The sequence below is a fragment of the Musca autumnalis genome, unplaced genomic scaffold (genome assembly GCF_047663935.1).
Source record: "Musca autumnalis isolate F117 unplaced genomic scaffold, ASM4766393v1 scaffold_2, whole genome shotgun sequence".
Lineage (NCBI taxonomy): Eukaryota > Metazoa > Arthropoda > Insecta > Diptera > Muscidae > Musca > Musca autumnalis.
The window spans coordinates 75,922,523-75,941,468 of record NW_027411755.1 but is presented as its reverse complement, the minus strand read 5'-3'; the positions used below and the strand labels follow the sequence as shown (position 1 = coordinate 75,941,468).

Here is an 18,946-nt window from a genome sequence, read left to right as displayed (position 1 = left end):
AAACTGTTTCAAGGGCCAGCAAGGGTTTAGCCCAGTATGTATACTAGGGCTATAACCAAAAAAATACCACCACATAGTCGTGTAGAGCATGGAAAACTATTATGAAATACGGCGTCAATTTGTCTCTATCGCGAAAAAAGTTTCCGCAGCAAATGCATTGAATTGAATTAAAAAATGCATTACTGAACTTCAATGCATTTGGTGCGGAAACTTTTTTCGCGATAGAGAAAAATTGACGCCATATTTCATAATAGTTTTCCATGCTCTACACGGCTATGTGGTGGTATTTTTGATATTTGCAAAAAAGTGCAAAAAGTTATAACCCTAATGTATACGGGTATATAAAACATGTTTTTGTATTTTTTGATATAGCTCTAATAGAACGATAATGCCCGATTTTCGGTAGTTTGAATTATTTTACCACATTATCTAACCAACATGGCGTAAATTTGGTAATTAGCTTTCGCTGTGGCTAAAAATTATTTTTACTGAGGAATTTAGTAGAGCCCCCATAGAACGATACCGCCCTATTTTTGAAATCTTGAAGAACATATTGAAACATTGAAGCCACATTGTCCAACTGAAGTAGCACTAATGTCGTATTTACTGTCGTAGTTCATCATTCTGATATTGCAGCATTTGGTGAGTATCGGTCTATTTTCGGTATTTTGAAGGATTCTACCACATTATCGAACCTTATTAAGGCAGCAAAAAGTCTTATTAAATGTGATACAATTTGTATTTGGTGAACGCATCGAGCTAAAATCTGGAATATAGAATTAAGATTATTGTTGGATTGAAGAATTGAAATAGTTAGATGGTACTAAATTTGATCTTATATTCGCTGTTGTTGTGTAGGGTTGAGATATGGATGTAGATGTGGAAAAATCGCTTTATATTTACAAAATTATTGAAATCTTCGTAGCCATAGAGATGAACATGGATGGACTTATCGTGGCATACAGTACGACATATCGGTAAAATTCAGGCCAGGTGGATCTGAATTTATAAAATTTATAGTTTAAAGCATCGTATTACAGTTTTTCTAATGACAATTGTTGAATCAAACGGACTGTTCAGATGCACACTGCTGGTAGATACACCTCACAATTCGAAAATCTTCTAAGATGAACAAGATTATGATGTTTTACTTTATGTTTCTATGAACTGCTTGCCTCAGTCAATTTGTTTATTTGTGGAAGGAAAATTGTACCACGCCCACTTTTTTCAATGTTCAATTTTAATGTTTTCTACAAAAACTACTGAACTGATTTTTCACATAAAGCCAGTATTTGCAAAGTCGATATATGATTGAGAATAATTGTGGTGGCATTTAGTGTCGTATCAGCACATAACCTCCAAAACGATTTGGGACCTATTAATTTATGATTCCGAAAATACTCACAAAATATTCTGGAGTTATAACCGAGAACACACAGCGGATGTTGTAGATGGAAGAATCGAAAATAATCTCTACTGTCAGACACTAGATCGACTTGGATGGACAAAACTTCAAATTAACTTCGTACATACATTTATCCAATAATATACGTACGTAAGCATGAAATGTTTTCAACGTAGATGTAGAAGCCATCGTGATATTTGCTAGGTCTTCACCTAAATTGTTGATGTTATGACTTATGTATATGGTAAATTTCAAATTTCCTTTACAATTACATAGAAAAAAAATTAAAAACTTTTTTGGCGAGCACATCCGCCATTTTTGGTACATGGGTTACGAAAAAAATCGTGGTTTCAAATCTGTTCGCGTTCACAAAATTGGATGCTGCACTCAAAAGTTATGTGCGGTTTTACTCTCTTGTAAAGAAAAAATATTTATAAATTCCTATTGTGTTGTAATAAGAACATGTATATATGAATCGTTAGCAGCATTTGATATCTATCCGTAGATGCTAAAATAGTTGCTAAATTTATTTTTATTTTCGCGGAAAATAAAAAATATTGAAGAAATCTTGGAATAAATTTTATTTATTCTAAATCAGAGTCCAAAAAATCTCTAAAAAAATAATTTAAAAATACGTACAGAATCTAGACAACGCGTAGAAAAATGTGAGACCAACATTATAAAGGTCGCGTTTATAAATTGCATATTACAGCAACAACAAAGAACGTAAACTTATTGTTGGAAATTATTTCAAAAATATATTTTTGGTTAAATGCGAAAAATTTGAAAAATAAATGTTGGGAGTTATTCTATTGTTTCGCTAAATTTCGATCCAAATCCTGAAGTATTTCGCTTAAACTTCTACGAGAAAAGTAATTAGTCATCGTAAAAGTATATTTGCTTTCTGTGATAAGCAATAGAAATAAGAAGTAGAGAGTAATATTGAAATTACAATCAAAGAAAAAACATAGAAGTTAAAAACCGTATAATTCGCGAATTGGTTTAAATCGGTTGAGGTGCATGTGCTTTTCGGATACAGGGAGTCCATGTCTATCAATATGCATGGATTTTCCCATGTTTCATTCAGCGACCAAAGTGTGCCATCAGTTGCATCTTACTATTCAAAAAACCTTCAAGTGGGCAAAAATTACGCGATGTGCATATGATTATAAGGTGCATCCGATTTCAATGGCCCCCTATTAAAAATACGTCAATATAAATTATTTTAGACAGGTTCGTCAAGATCTGCGGATGTGCCACCGCATTCTATTTTGGGATAAATAGGGATATTACTCCTGAATCTTTGCAATTTGTGACACACCTTTTTGGCAAATATTATAATCGCGTATAAAGGATTACATTTATGCAAAAATAATCAAAAAAATCGCGGTTCAATTCGCGGAATTGTCAAAATATATTTTTGCAGATTTTCCTACTTTCAAGGTATCTATATCCGGCGTTTTAGTGGATGGATTCGACCGCGGAAGAGCTCATTAGATCCGGCACGTAAAAAAACTAAAATCACGCGGGGTTCAGGGGTACCTGTACGACAGTTGTAAATTTTAAAGCCAAAAAATAGGTTTTTTCAGAAAATTTACGCACCAAATTTTCGCCTTTGGACTCCGATTACTAGGAAGCTGTATGGAGCACACTCATGAGATATACATCGAACGACGTGGAATCGCGAGTTCTACAATCCTATAAACTAGTTTCGATTATTATCTAGTTGCACCATCTAATTATAAGAAAAATTCGAAAAACACTGAAATCAAAACTTCAAAATGTCAGCATCGATTTTAGGGAGATGCAGTGTATATATCGAAAAGTCATACACTAGAACCATATTGCCTAAGGGGTATTCTTTAGTTCTTTCTTTGAGCACGGGTTTGAATTTTCCGTGGTTTGGCCAGAAATCAAGAAAGAACACAAAAAAACTTGTCAACTTCAACATATTTTTCCCATTTTTTTATATTACCACCAGCGCAGCTTCCACGAAAATTATTTGTTATGGTCCATATTATGAGATCGTAGCTTAAACACTTCAATATATATAAATGTATTCATATTTTATAAAATATATTAACAGTTCGCGACTTATTAAATGGTGAACCTCAACTTCAACGATTGTAAAACTTTTTTGAATATTACCATATGTCTTCTTTATTTTTTCTGGGTCATAATTTCTCATTTTGGAACACAATATGGTATAACCATGACTGCTCCTGATAACATAATTCTAGTTTAATGACATTTTACAAAGTTCGATATGGGTTTTATATAGTTTTCAAATACATATATTACAAATATTGTCAATTATTTCATATTCCATTTCAAAAAAGGATACATTTGTTTTCGCGCTACATCAAAGATTTTTGGTATATAGGTTAGGAAAACATTCCCCAGTGCGATGCTGCTAGCGAGCAAAGCGAGCAGTGGAAACTCAGGAAACGCGAGAAAATACGCGATATTTTCAAAACAATTGTAGGTGATTTTTCTACTTTGGAATTTCTCGTAACTGACGTTTTAGTAGATGGATTTTCACGGGGTATGATTGCATCCGGAACGTAAAAAACTAAAATGTGCAATGGAGTACGAGGTATTCTAATGACAAGTGCAAATATTAGACCCGAAAAATATGATTTATAGAAAAATGTTCGCACAAAATTTCCGCATTTGGAAATGTCCAAAAAAAAAAAAAAAAAAAACACTGTAAACCTGGCTTTAAAATGTCATCATCATTTAATGGTAGAAGGGCATACAATTTTGAAAAGTAATACATTAGTGAGATGATACTTGTTTAGTTTGAAAAGTGTGTTTACTCTCAAATCGAGAGAAAACCAAAGAAGACACGTTCGTTTCATCCATTTTTACCCATTTTTATACCCTCAGCCTTTAGGCTAGAAAGGGTATATCAGGAATATTGTCAATTATTTCATATTCCATTTCAGGAAAAAAGGATAAATTTTTTTCGCGCTACATCAACGATTTTTGATATGTAGGTTAAGAAAAAAATTCCGAGTACGAATCTGGTCGCGAGCCAATTTTTGGTTGTTGCGGACAAAAGTTATGGCGCTTTTATTTCGCTTTTTAAGAAAGAAAATATTATAAAAACGCTAATTATTTTAATGAGCACAATTGTTACAAAAAAGTTCTCTCGAAGTTACTTCAGCGAGTAGATTGCATAATACCTGCAAAATGTTACACAGAATTCGCGGAATGTACAAAAAATTGATAAATTATTGAATATAAGTCTACTTTTTTCAAAATTAAGGCCCATTTAGTGGTCATAAAATTACAAAAAAAATTGTTGTGGATCCAAACTTCACGGCAAATCAAATGAGACTACAATCATACAGATTGGTGTTATAGTTTGGATGTTACAGACAAAATAAGCACATATTTCGGTCAAAAAAATATTTTTTTGTTTAAAAAAATATTTTTCACATGCATTATGTAGTAGAAAATATTGTAAAAATTTATAGGAATACTTCCTTCATTTTGCTTAAATCTCCCAACAAAATAGACGGATTTTGCTTTATTGGCATTCATATTAAAGCTTTCCCATTGGGGAAGCTAATTGGGTTGATGGGGATATAATCAAAGCTTCTGAAATGGAAATAGGTCAAATAACCCATTTTTATTTATATGTATTTTTAAATACGTGTAAATCGCGTAATTATCAAAATCAGTTTGTCCGCATGTGATTTTCATGTACAGTAATACCGTATCTTTTAATTTGAATATAGTTTTCGAAATTTAATTTGGTGGCTAAGATGTAGCATCGGCTGCATCTTAGTGCCTAAAAACCTATATAACGTCGCTAACTTGCGCGGAGTGCGTATGCTTTTTGTCCGCATCCGATTTCAGTGTCCACCATAAAAATCTACATCGATATATGTATATCTATTTCAAGGCGGTCAACGAAGAACCGTGGATGTAGCATCACACACTATTTTTTGGGATAAAATGAATGTAGCTCCCTTATCAGTGAAGTTTTCAAATCTCTGTTTCCGCTAAAACGAAGATGCTGTATTAGTTGTTTCATTGCAGTGGAAACGAACCGCAGAAAACGCGATAAAATACGCGATATTTCCAAAAACAATTTTAGGTGATTTTTCTACTTTGGATTTTCTTGTAACTCGCGTTTTAGTGGATGGATTTTCACGGAGAATGATTTATTAGATCCGGAACGTAAAAAACTAAAATGTGCAATCAAGTACGAGGAAATCGAATGACAATTGTAAAAATTAGGCCCGAATAATATGATTTTTAGAAAAATATTCACACAAAATTTCGTCATTTCGATACATATTTCTGTAAAGCTGTGGAGGCTACATTCACGATATACGTATCAAAAAGCTCAGAATCGCAAGTACTATAATCCTATTAAAGCCTTTTTGAAAAATCTGTTTGCGGAACGCGACTAGAAGAAAATGTCAAAAAACACTGTAAATTTGGCTTCAAAATGTCAGCGTCATTTATTGGTAGACGCTGATGAAATTTTGTAAAGTTATACATTAGTGAGATTATCCTTATTTAGTTGGCTTCTACTTTTACTTTGACAGGAAAATCGTGAGAAGGGTGGTTTACTCACAAATCGAGAGAAAACAAAAAAAGACACGTTGGCTTCAACCCATTTTTACCCATTTTCTAACATAAATATAGCCACAGCTTCCACGCAAATTAACTTTTGAGGCCAATATTTTTTGCCACGTCCAAAAACATTTCATTTGTATAATATACAATCACAAGTCGCGTGTTCTAAAAGGGTAAACCTTGGCTTCAGCTATGTTAAATTTTCAAAAATATTGGTGATATACACTTTCATACGGGCAAAATGTGCCTCATCGAAATAATGGTTTTAGACCCCAAGTATGCTTGGACGAAATGTGTTTCAGACAATTTGGAGTTGATTTAGCAATGTCCGTCCGTCTGTCTGTCTGTCCGTCTGTCTGGCTGGCTGGTTGGTGCGCACGATAACTCTCGAACGGATGAGCCGATTCTGTTCAAATTTTGGCTTTCGTAATATTTTGTCCAAACTTAGTTTAAGTTCGAAGATGAGCTATATCGGTCCACTCCTTCCGGTACCTCCCCCACAAAAGTTCCAAAATGTTCGGAAAATTTGTGGGCACGATAACTCTTGAAGGGAGTAACCGATTTGGTCCATACTTTGCACATCGTGAAATTTCTATCAGACTTAGATGAGGTTCCAATATGGACTTAATCTGCCCACTCCTTCGGGTACCTCCCACACAAAATTTCGGATAAGTTTAGTTTAGGACCTGCTCTCGGATCGCTTTGATTTTTGTTGCAGCAACTTGTATTCACTTCCCCCCATACGACGGTACAAGTTTCATCAGGGGCAAGTCCATACTTCCTGAGAAAATGGCCGGAAAGGTGCAAAAAGCCCCTATGACACCTTGTGTAGTGGTTGGAGCGCAAGATAACTCTCGAACGGATCTGCAGATTCGGTCCAAATTTTGGCCTTCGTAATATTTTATCAAAACATAGTTTAATTTCGAAGATTGTCTATATCGGTCCACTTCTTCAGGTACCTCCCCCACAAAACTTCAAAAATGTTCGGAATAATTTTGCGCACGATAACTCTTGAAGGGAGTGACCGATGTAATCCATACTTTGCACATCCTAATATATCTACCAGATATAGATCATGTTCGAATATGGACTATATTTGTCTACTCCTTCTGGCACCTCTCACCCAAAATTTCGGATAAGTTCACTTTAAGACCTGCTCTCGAATCACTATGATTTTTGTTGAAGCGATTTGCATTCGCTACCTCCATTACGACGGTAAAAGCTTTTTCAAGGGCAAGTCCATATTTGTTGGGAAAACAGCCCGAAAAATGTAAAAAAACCCTACGTCACCATATGTAACGGTCGGAGAGCACGATAACTCTCTTCACAATATTTAAAAAAATGTCACTAAAATTCTAGGATTATATCACTTGAATGAGGCAAACAATTTGGTCCAAACTTTGGATCTCCTAATATTTTATCAAAATTTAGTTTAACTTCTAAAATGGCCCGTATTGGTCCTCCCTAAGGGTACCTGCCCTACAAATGATCAACATTTGTGTCTTAGTGCAGTTAATTCCTATACCCCATTTTTGTCGGCAAGTTCAAATGTCCAAAAAGGGCCGCAAAATTCTGAAGAGACCTTAAATACATTCGATCTGCCCGTAGGTGAAAGTTTCACTTTACATTGGCTGAGGGTATATATCTGTCGGCAAAGCCGACTGACACTTTTTTACTTGTTTAACATAATATAAATTCAAAAATATTGGTGATATACCCTCGTTAATGTTAAGGGTATACAAATTAGATCAAACTTCTAGCTTTTTAACCCAGATATGCCCATTGCTTGATCGTGATCATTTTAAAAGTATTTTTATATTATTTTAGAAGCAAATGTGAAATAATAACAGTATGTTTATATGTTTTTTAAAAATTTTTTGAAAAAAGTGGTTTTTGAGGCCACTTTTGGACACAGGGTTTTATCATATAACTGGGAGTTATGGGACACAAAACATTTGACATATAGTCCAAAGACACCTTTTCGGCATCTAGTTAACGTTTTTTCGTAGTAGGCTCCACATCGTATATGTTTTCGTTATAAAATTACCCAATAATTAATCGGTCATAACGCAAATCGTTGTAAAAACTAAGCGATCGGTGGCAACTTCGATGAACTAGACCTCAAAACTCAAAAATAGTAGCTCAAAATAATGGAATCACATAATATCCCAAGAGCTACAGATGTGTACTGAGTATATCACCAAAATAAACGGTACTTTGATAAACATAACATATCAAATTAGCAAGAATTTTGTGTGTCCTATATATAGGACGCTGGGCATATCTGGGTTAAGTTTATTGTCCACTGTTATTTATAACGAAATATGGGAATTTTAGTGTAACTTTACTCAAAAATTAAAGTACATAGATTTAGTGAGATTCTTGTTGAATTCCATTGATAAGTATCCCATGACAAATGCCTCATATTCAGTTTTGCGATTTACACACGAAACAACTTAATTATTTGGCGTTTATAGAGTTGTAATATCTAATTTAGTTTGGTTGTCTACTAAAGTCTACTATTTTTTTAATCTTTGGAGGTTTTTGAATTTGTTATCGTGAGTTGCAGAATAAATCGCAAATTTTCTGAGAGGTAGGATATTTTTCTATGGGCAAACGAAAAAATAGCTGCAGGTTCACGCAGGTTTGAGAAGTATGCGACTTGTTCAGAAAGTCGTTGGACTATTTATACACGCAAAAAAAACGGCCTCTCTAACATATGTCCCAAACATATTTTGCAGCAAACATATATATGTTTGCAACAGTCCCAAACATAATATATGTTTGGGTCTGCAAACAAATATATGTTTGGGTGCAAAGATATTTATGTTTGGGTGCAAGCAAATATATGTTTGGGTGGAAACAATTTTATGTTTGGGTGCAAACATTTTATATGTTTGGGTGCAGAAAAATACAAACCCAAAAGGCACACATGCACCAGTGGGCGCTTACTGAGAGCAAGTGAGCGTAAAATTCAATGTAAAACACTTTAAAATGTGTGCTCACTTGCTCTCAGTAAGAACTCACTGGCTATCTCTATAGTATACACTCAAATGTTGTGGTTTTTTACTGAAAGCCAAAACAACAACAAACACATAGGTACATACAAAATTCCAAAGAAATACATAACACACTTTAATATAAAAAATAATTTAAAAAAATTAAGTTTCAGTGTTTTATTTAGAAATGCACTTAAAACTAGAAAATAATTTGTCGCTTAGCCTCAATAAATATATTCTTTCTCATGATGGAATCTCTCAAATAAAACGCTTGCATTTAAATTATAAATGGTGGCAAAATTAAACGGCAAGCGTTTTATTTGAGAGATTCCATCATGAGAAAGAATATATTTATTGAGGCTAAGCGACAAATTATTTTCTAGTTTTAAGTGCATTTCTAAATAAAACACTGAAACTTAATTTTTTTAAATTATTTTTTATTTTTAACTTTTTAGTAAATACATTTTTTGACCACTGATAACCCCAAATGCCGAATTACAGTCCATTTGAGCAGAAAATGTAGATTAAAATGCTTGAAATTGGGTGATACCGTCATATGGATGCTATATTAAACCTTGACCTACGTCCACAATTTTTATTGGAGAAGTTCCTGGATTATTGAGAATTCCAAATGCCAAGTTACAGCAAATTCGGGCTAAAAATGAAGACAAAATCCTCAAAATACCAGAAGTCGGGTGGTACCGTTATATGGGGGATATAGGAAAAAATGGACCCATATTGGATTTGGTTTCATATTCATGTATTGTCATCTAAATCTGAAAACTGTGCAAAGTTTTAGTTCGATTGGTCAACTGCAACCGTGCTAAAAATCAGTTACCAGATTTGAAAAGGGGGTCAAGTTAGACACCGTAAAAGCACTGTAAGAATGGACCAATATTAGTTTTGATTTCATATTCATGTATTGTCATCCAAATCTGAAAAGTGTGCAAAGTTTAAGGTCGATTGGTCAACCGCAACTATGTGAAAAATGAGTTACCAGATTTGAAAAGCAAAATACCGGAAATCGGGTGGTACCGTTATATGGGGGCTATAGGAAACAATGGACCCATATTGGTTTTGGTTTCATATTCATGTATTGTCATCTAAATCTGAAAAGTGTGCAAAGTTTTACTTCGATTGGTCAACTGCAACCGTGTTAAAAATCAGTTACCAGATTTGAAAAGGGTTCAAGTTAGACACCGTAAAAACACTGTAAGAATGGACCAATATTAGTTTTGATTTCATATTCATATATTGTCATCCAAATCTAAAAAGTGTGCAAATTTTAAGTTCGATTGGTCAACCGCAACTATGTGAAAAATGAGTTACCAGATTTGAAAAGCAAATTGGATAAAACACTGTAAAACAGTGTAAAAATGGACCAATATTGGTTTTGATTTCATATTCATGTATTGTCATTCACATCTGAAAAGTGTGCAAAGTTTTAGTTCGATTGGTAAACAGCAAAAATGAGTTACCAGATTTGAACTAAACACACACCAAAGCAAGTTAAATAAAACACTGTAAAAACACTGTAATAAGAAAAACTGATTGAAATAATTTGTAAATAGTCACACTTTTAAAAAAGAAAAATATATAGAAACTTAGTTGAACGCTTCTCCTTAGTTGTGAAATAAAACAAATTGTCCTCATAGTTGAAATCATCAGCGGGGAATCGGCATCTAGAATCAAATGATTATGTAATGTAATAAATAAATATGGATATGCCATATTTCAAATATACATAAGTATGTATGTAATTACCAATATTATATGCGATTTCTTCCTTGTCCAATAAAATAATTCCATTCAACTTTCCGATTCAATTATAAAATGTATTGGGCATTTAATTTACTAAAAACCACAATTTCTTTAAGAAAACACAAAACACTGATTTATTCACTCACTTTACCGTCTTAACGCTACAAAGGCAACTAAAACACTGAAGAAAGAAAAAAATATAAGTCATATCATTTCTTCTTTTCTTCTTCGACGGCTAAGTTGGTTAACAACAACAAAACAAGAAACACACGAGTTTGACGCATACATACATGCCACCAAAACGCCCTTCTTCGCTTCTACGTCTATTATACAATACACACTCTCATTATTATAAAACAGCATTCCGCAGCCGCGAGAGCACTGTTATTACTCTCGTTGACAAACATCCTCTCTCCACCCATGAAAAAAATGTTCTAACATAAAAAATATGTTTTCAAATTGAGATATGTTACAAAATGTTGCAAACATATATTTGTTTGGACCCAAATATTTTATGTTTGGATCCAAACATATATTTGTTTGCAACCGGTCCCAAACATTTATTTGTTTGGATCCAAACATATTTCTAACATAAATTTTTCTGCGTGTATATGTATCTATATTATTGACAAATTGGACAAATAGAAGAACCGGCATTATACGTCATTGTTGGTTTCGCTTATGCCAAAATCGGTTCACAAATAATAAGAAATGTTTCTTACTAATTTCATTCACATTATATAGAAAAATTTGTCAAATTTGAGCAGTTTTCGCAGGACATCGTAAAGTACCTAAAACAAAGCATAGTTGCACCAGATGCATTTAGGTGATAAACTCATTCACAGAACCGTGTAATAAGATAAACATATCTTCAATCGAAACGTTCAATTTGTAAAATGTATGTTATATCAATGAAACTATACTAAAAATAAAAAATAAGAAATCTCAAAAATAAATTTTTTTTGATTTTTTTCGTTAATGTTTGTGGATGTTTGGGGGAAGGGCAGTTAGGGTCAAAGCAAGGAATGTGAAAAGGGGCACAATTTTTGACAAAATTAACTCAAAAGGAAAGTCCTTATGTGTAAGAATAAAATATTATTATACGTTCCAAAATGACAATGGCCCCAAAAGTATGGGTTTCCTTTAAGAAATTCGAGTTTTTTCAAATAGGACAAGTTGAAACTCGATCAAGATCACCGGTTATTGAAACTTTAGAGCTTTTTCTGAGCATTTCATGGCTTTAGAATTCATAAACAGGACGTAAAATCCAGAATTTTGCAGCTACAGTAGTTATATTTATAGAGGACCAATTATTCTGGGTTTTGCGATCCAGTGTACTGCGGATTTGTCATTATAATTACTATAACTGTCATTAAAACTAATTAATGTCCTCTTGAGGTTCTTAAATAGAGATTTAGTTTATTTGGTTCAAAAATATCAAGAATGTTTACGCTGGGTTGCAATGCAAATATTGCGCATTTTTCATTGTTATAACCGAAGAATACCTTCGTGCACATGAAATAAAACTAATTCTTTTTTGTTTTCAATAAGCTATAGTTCTTTTTATTCCCAATACATTTTGATTTCAATGTTGCATACTAACTTTTGCGACAGACTGTATGAAATATCGGTCGGTACCGCTCAATGGGGACTATACCAAAACGCGAACAGATATTGACAATATTTTGTATTGATGTTCTCCATCCACTGAAACAACAATATACCAATTTGCAGCAAAATCAGTTGAAAAACGGTCGCCACCGATACGTGGGGTCTATAGGAAATCGCGGGTCTATGTGGTCCATAATTATCCACATACGTCCCACAAATATAAGAAACATTTTTGGAAAATTTTAGTAACCTACGTTCTTTACATTAAAAGTTATGAGTAAAGTAACACTAAAGGGTCCATATTTCGCACTGTGCGGCGGCAAATAATAATATTTTAAATAAAGTTTATTTCCAAATATAAAGCAATATTTTTTCCTTTAATTGTACTAATGTTATCGCTTATGTTCTCAAAACATAATTACTCCAACAACCGACAAATTAAACTGAAAAGTATGACAGCCTAAATTGTAATGTTGTTTTTGCGTTTGGGGCGGCTTCTGTCTATTGTTTGGGTTTAATTGTATTTTTTTTAATTTTCTGTTTCCCATACTGCCCCAAATTGAGCAATATCATATGACTTGCACAGGATTCAGAAACGCTTGAGTCAAACACATATTTTGATTCACTCAATTCTTCTCATAAACTCTTGTAATGTCAATATTTTGCTTTTTGTCATAAAGAGATTTTTATCATACAAAAATTCCATTACTATTTTTTACTTACATTCGGGTAAAACGGCTATTCTCTTTCGTGCTCTCTTTCTATATCTCTCTTGTTTATTATAAACTTTGTGGGTGAATTTATTTCTTTATTTAACACTGGAAATAACTCGCAACGGTTTTTTGTTGTCTTCCACTTTTGCAATGACTTTGTTAGGCGAAATGTCAATGTCTGGGCAAAGAGGAAGGGCCGTGAGAGAGGAGCATGAACAAGAGAACTTACGAATGTTGTCGCTGATGATTTTCTTGCAATGCGCTGTTGTGTTTTTCATGGAAATTCCTGCGTTGTGGGCGAAACCCTAGCTGTTATAGTTCATGGACTCAGCAGGCACAAATAAAAATGCGAGTAAGTTTCAGGTGACAAATTGTACGTTGTGTTTTTTTTTCACGTTGGTCACACACATTGACTGACTTTGTTCGCGTGAAATGTCATACGCGTAATATATTGGATTTTTGTAAAGGCCTTAAAGTTTCAGTTTGGGAACATGTTGAAAGGTAGTTGTACGTTTTTAATAAACGTTTTTCTTTTTTATTTAATTTCTTATATTTTTGTATTAATTTTCATGAAATTTTCTGTTTTATTTTTCTATTGTCTTTTTTCCTATTTTGAGGAGGGGTTTTGTATTTTTGAGTGTGCGTTTTATTCTTGCGTTTGCTTTGTTGTCGTCCTTTTTAAAACTGGAGTATTCACATGTGGTATGCGAGGTTTTTTGTCGTTTCTAGAATGGTTCGACGTTGAGTAGTTATTTGCTCTCTTTGAATGGATTCTCTTAATTTTAGTTATTGTAGACAAATTTATATACTTTATATGCTTTGATACGAGCACGAAAATTTGCCTATTATATTACAAAGATCGCGATTTTAAAAATAGAGCTAAATATACATACATATATATGTATCTCCGTTAGGGAGCCGCCGCACAGTGGAAAAAAATACCGATCTAGCGCGCCAAAAATTAAAAAATCACATACGCCGATTTAAAAATTATTGGTGCAGTATTGATTTAAGGTGTCTACAGAATCTAACGACAGTTAAAATAATTTGTTTTACATTAGCCAGAGCGGAATAAAGGTTCATTCTTTGCTCACAATTTATGGACTGGTTTTTACAATATATTTTAGTAGTAAATTTGCGATCGTCACATGCAGTCTTCCTACAAAGTAATTATAAAGCTTTATTGTATTTAACATTTCGGGAAGGCAGGTGAGTAAAAAATATGTATTTGATATAAGATGTTATTTATTGTAACTCAGATTTTAGACTTAAAACATGTGACATCCGCGTTTCTTTCAACTTGTGTGCTTTGATAAAGCTATTTAGTAAGGAGTGTCGCTGGATGGCGGGTAGATTTTTTATTTTATTTTTAATATATATAGACCTTAACAAATTTATAAAGTTTTAGCTGCACAAATATATTTTATATTTGTTTTTATTATTATTATTATTTTTTATCCAAAATTAGCGAATTTCGGGCGGTACCTATGGGGCCATATCAAAACGTGAACCTGTACAGACAATTCTCCGTCGGAATATTTTATACTCCCACCGTACATTAAATGTCAAGTTTCAACTAATTCGGTTGGATAACGTGGCTATAACCTTCAAAATAACCGATATGGGCGGAACCGTTCTATGGGCCTATATAAAAACGTGGACATATACCGAAAATTCTTATAGGAATGTATGCATAACCCCAACGAACACTAAATACCAAATCTAAGCCATTGCGGTGGGATAATGTGGTAGAGATCTTTACAATACAGAAAATCGGCAGGTACCGTTATATGGTTAAAAATACAAATTTACTAAATATAATAATAAATGGAATTGTCAATCTAGAGCTGTTCTTATCCAAATTATGGACAAACATAAAACAAAACATCGACTTTTATTTTTGGCGTGCTGAATCGGTACTTTTTTCCACTGTGCGCCGTGGTATATTGTTGTTGTAACACTATTTGATATGTTTGTATGTTCGCTTTTCTGCTTAATCTGGCTCGGGGTCTGTTTCCAGTTCTAGTAATGTGGCTGCTTTGATGAAATGTAAGCACAGATCTACTGGAGTTGTTGAGTAGGTTTGGCAGGGCAGTTGAGTGCCGTGTGTCGTGCGAGCCTGTGCCGCACGCTGGACAGATGTTTTTCACGGTGTTATCGATCCTTGTCCTATAGGAATACAAACGGCTGCACCATTCCGAACGTAGTCGAGCCTAAACTTCTCTGGTTGTCATGGCTCCTCAGCTGCGATATATGGGGGTTTTTCTCCGAGAACCACATTCACACGATAGTTGTTTATGGCATCTGGGACTGCATCTGTGTGAATGCTATTTAACTTGCTAGATAGGCTTGTTGATTGAGGCGTTCTCTCTTGTAACGTTGGATCTCTCTTTCTTGATCGTAAAGATCCCTCCTGACATGACTAGTTGGGGGATGGCTCTCACGCATAGGTGTGCACGGGCATCCACTGGTGGCTGTTGTAAAATACTCTTTATTTTATTAATTCAACAAAACTCAGACGTTTAAGTATTTTTTGTAATTATTATTTAATAAATAATTTCATCCACGATTTTAGATTAAAATTGTGTTTTCACAATTAAAAAACAATTTAGAAAAACCATGAAAAACGACAAATGTTAAATTCTCTTATATTCTCTTAAATTCTGTTTTGCTCACCATTGCTCTCACGGCAATACATTGGTGTCTAAAATAAACGAAAGAGAATTGATGGGAGAGTATTGTCCCTTTCTTAAACAACGGCTGACATAGCTCTCATTTGAATTCCTTATTCTCTGTTGTTACGACAACGTGCAGGCGTTGACATCAATGCGGTAATACCACTACCAAGTACTACCACGATTGTTACTGTACTGGAAGAATCTTTGTCTCCTCATGCAGATAGTCCTCTGAAGACAGGGGGAGGTACCCTGTTGCAATTCTCAAGGTGGCATTCTGACAGGTGTGAATATTTTCCATCGTGTTGCACTTATTTCGCGGACCATAGTGAACAATGTTTCTTTATCTGCACCAAATTGCTGCCGGCTAGGGGCTTCAAGCAGTTTGTCGCAGGTAGCTGTGTCATGTGCGGACGACATGAACATGCTGTCGAATGTGACCCCTAGAATTTTGGGGTAGTTTGGGGTCCGAATTCTGCTGCCATCGACCATGACATTCAACTCTGTTCTAAACCTCCGTCCATGTTGTGAACAGAGTGACCGTAGATTTAAGGTAAGGTCACATTAGGCAAATATTTGCTCAAGCGACCGGCAGTTGCGCTTACTGAGAGCAAGTGAGAGTAAATAATGCATTGAAATTTATGCTCACTTGCTCTCAGCAAGCGCACACTGTGGGTCGCTGGAGCAAATATTTGCCTAATGTGACCTTACCTTTAGTGACGCATATTTTTCTATTCAAATTGAAGTTTAGCCTTTCACAAATGACACCCGGGAAGATACTTTAATCCAAGATCGTATAATCATTCGCATACGTTACAATCTCAATGGCGCCTGGAGGGGATGGAATATACGAGCAGCAGAGGTTGAAAACATCCCACCTTGGGGAACTCCTTGTTTTACTCTACGGTGGTTGGACTTTTTGTTCCTGAATTCCATGTACGACTTATGTCCACACATATAACTGATTATCCAACGTTTCAAACATGGCTGGAGGGTTGTCTGCTCGATGTTCTCAAACAACGTGGAGTGCTTGACAGTATCAAAGACTTTTGATAAGTAAAGCTAAGGTTTCTTCCCTCCCGCAAGCGACCAAAAGAGTCCGGAGCGAGCATTCCGGTAAATTCTACTTGATATCGTTTTCCACCTGGTGACTTCATTGAAGCCTTTACCTTCAAGACCTGCACGTACCGCCAATCGCTCCGTATTTATACGGCTTATTAGTGTGTTCGTCATCGCTTATTCTCACGACATGGTCTAGTCGATCTATGTATGTCCTTCCGTCTGTTGTAATCACTATAATAATAATTAGGTGTGTCTTTTTACGTGATAATTTGTAATAATTATTACGAAATGTTACTAAATGCTGTCTTTTTACACAAAAGTTCAGTAAAAGAGAGCGAAGTGAGAGAACAAGTTTGACAGTTGTTTGCTGAGAAATTGCTAAAAGTTGCTGAAAGAATTTTTCCCAGCAACCTTTAGCAAGTTCGATCAGCTGTTTTTTAATCATCTGCAAATGGTCAGCTGCTCAATGTTTATCTTATTTTTTGTGGAAAAATACTATAAATATTACGACTCAGGTTTATTTATTCATTATTTTATTAATATATTAATTATTTTCTATTTATTTTGCTTAAAAATGAAGAACTTTTTCATTGCTTTGGAGTTATTTTTTCGTTCATGCATTGGCGCCAATGTTTTTGTTTTTAGTAAAATCTCTCTTACTCTCTGAAAAGAAGTTACTGAATAATTATTACTGAAAAAGTAAAAAGACACAACTATTGTTAGACAAACATCCCAGATGGGACAAGAGAGACTTCTCTCATATCAATGAGTGCACCCCGATTCACATTAGCTCAATGATGTTTATCGCCGAGTCCAAACCGCGTGTCTTAAGACACCACTTGTAGAAAAGTTTCACATGGCTGAAATACTCAAGAAAATACGCCAACATTACTGTTGGGTATTTGAACATTTTTGATGTTGCTGGCCGGGGAATCCTCCCCACTACCTTTAGCGTACAAGGCGAGTGTGCATTGCATTGCACCACGGTGGCACCCCAATCACTATAGCATCCACAAAAATGGAGGTAGGACACTGAAATTTTGAGAAGATGTGTATTTTGTTTGCAGGCAGGTCAAGTTCGATGTTAGCTCAATGATGTTTATCGCCGAGTCCGTACGGCGTGTCTTAAGACACCACTTGTAGAGAAGTTTCACATGGCTGAAATACTCAAGAAAAGACGCCAACATTATAATAATTATTCCACAAACATCCCATACGGGACAAGGGAGACTTCTCTCATATCAATGAGTGCACCCCGATTCATATTAGCTCAATGATATGGGACCTACTGTTTAACGCCGAGTCCGAACGGCGTGTCTTAAGACACCACTTTGTAGAGAAGTTTTACACGGCTGAAATACTCAGGAAATGTCGCCACCATTACTGAGGGGTATTTTGCCACCATGGAAAATTTTGATGTTGACTGGCCGGGGAATCGAACCCACGACCTTCAGCGTGCAAGGCGGGTGTGCATACCATTGCACCACGGTGGCACCCACGCCAACATTACTGATGGGTATTTCGCCACCGTTGAAAATTTTTGATGTTGCTGGCCGGGGAATCCGCCCCACGACCTTAAGCGTACAAGGCGGGTGTGCATTGCATTGCACCACGGTGGCACCCCAATCACTATAGCATCCACAAAAATGAAGGTAGGACACTAAAATTTGGAGAAGATGCGTATTTTGTTTGCAGGCAGGTCAAGTTCGATGTTGGGCTATATCGGTCCACGAAGACCTATGGCCCTATAATTTGATAACACACTCTTTCGAACTTAATTTTTGCTTCTATACATCTCGATTTTTTAACTCCCGCTTTTCGATTTTTTCTGCGGATAAGACGATTTTCCCCCGTTTCTTTCTCAGCATCCCTCTCGAGTGTAGCAGCGTTGTTACTTATTGCAGAGTAGATCTATATCAGCGCTGAGCACGCCTTTGTGCACCACATAAGTAAGTTGTAGGGATTTTCTCTTTATTTATTGAAATCTTCAAAAATATCAACGTTCCAATAATGGATTTTGCGGTTGCTTGCATGGTGTGGGCATAACTACCATTCTTAATAAATATGATTCGTGTAACCATATTATTTTTCCTATCTGGAGTTAAAGCGAGCTTTACTGTGGGG

General features: G+C 35.0%; 1 protein-coding gene across 1 annotated transcript in view; it reads right to left on the bottom strand.

The window, feature by feature from the left end:
* The window catches only part of LOC141394116 (lipase 3), a 266,183-nt gene extending 252,412 nt beyond the window's left edge, over positions 1–13,771 (bottom strand). The window contains exon 1 of the mRNA XM_073968021.1: positions 13,096–13,771. The gene's annotated coding sequence lies outside the window, so the exon portion shown is untranslated. The remainder of the gene's footprint in view (positions 1–13,095) is intronic.
* Positions 13,772–18,946: the final 5,175 nt, after the last annotated feature.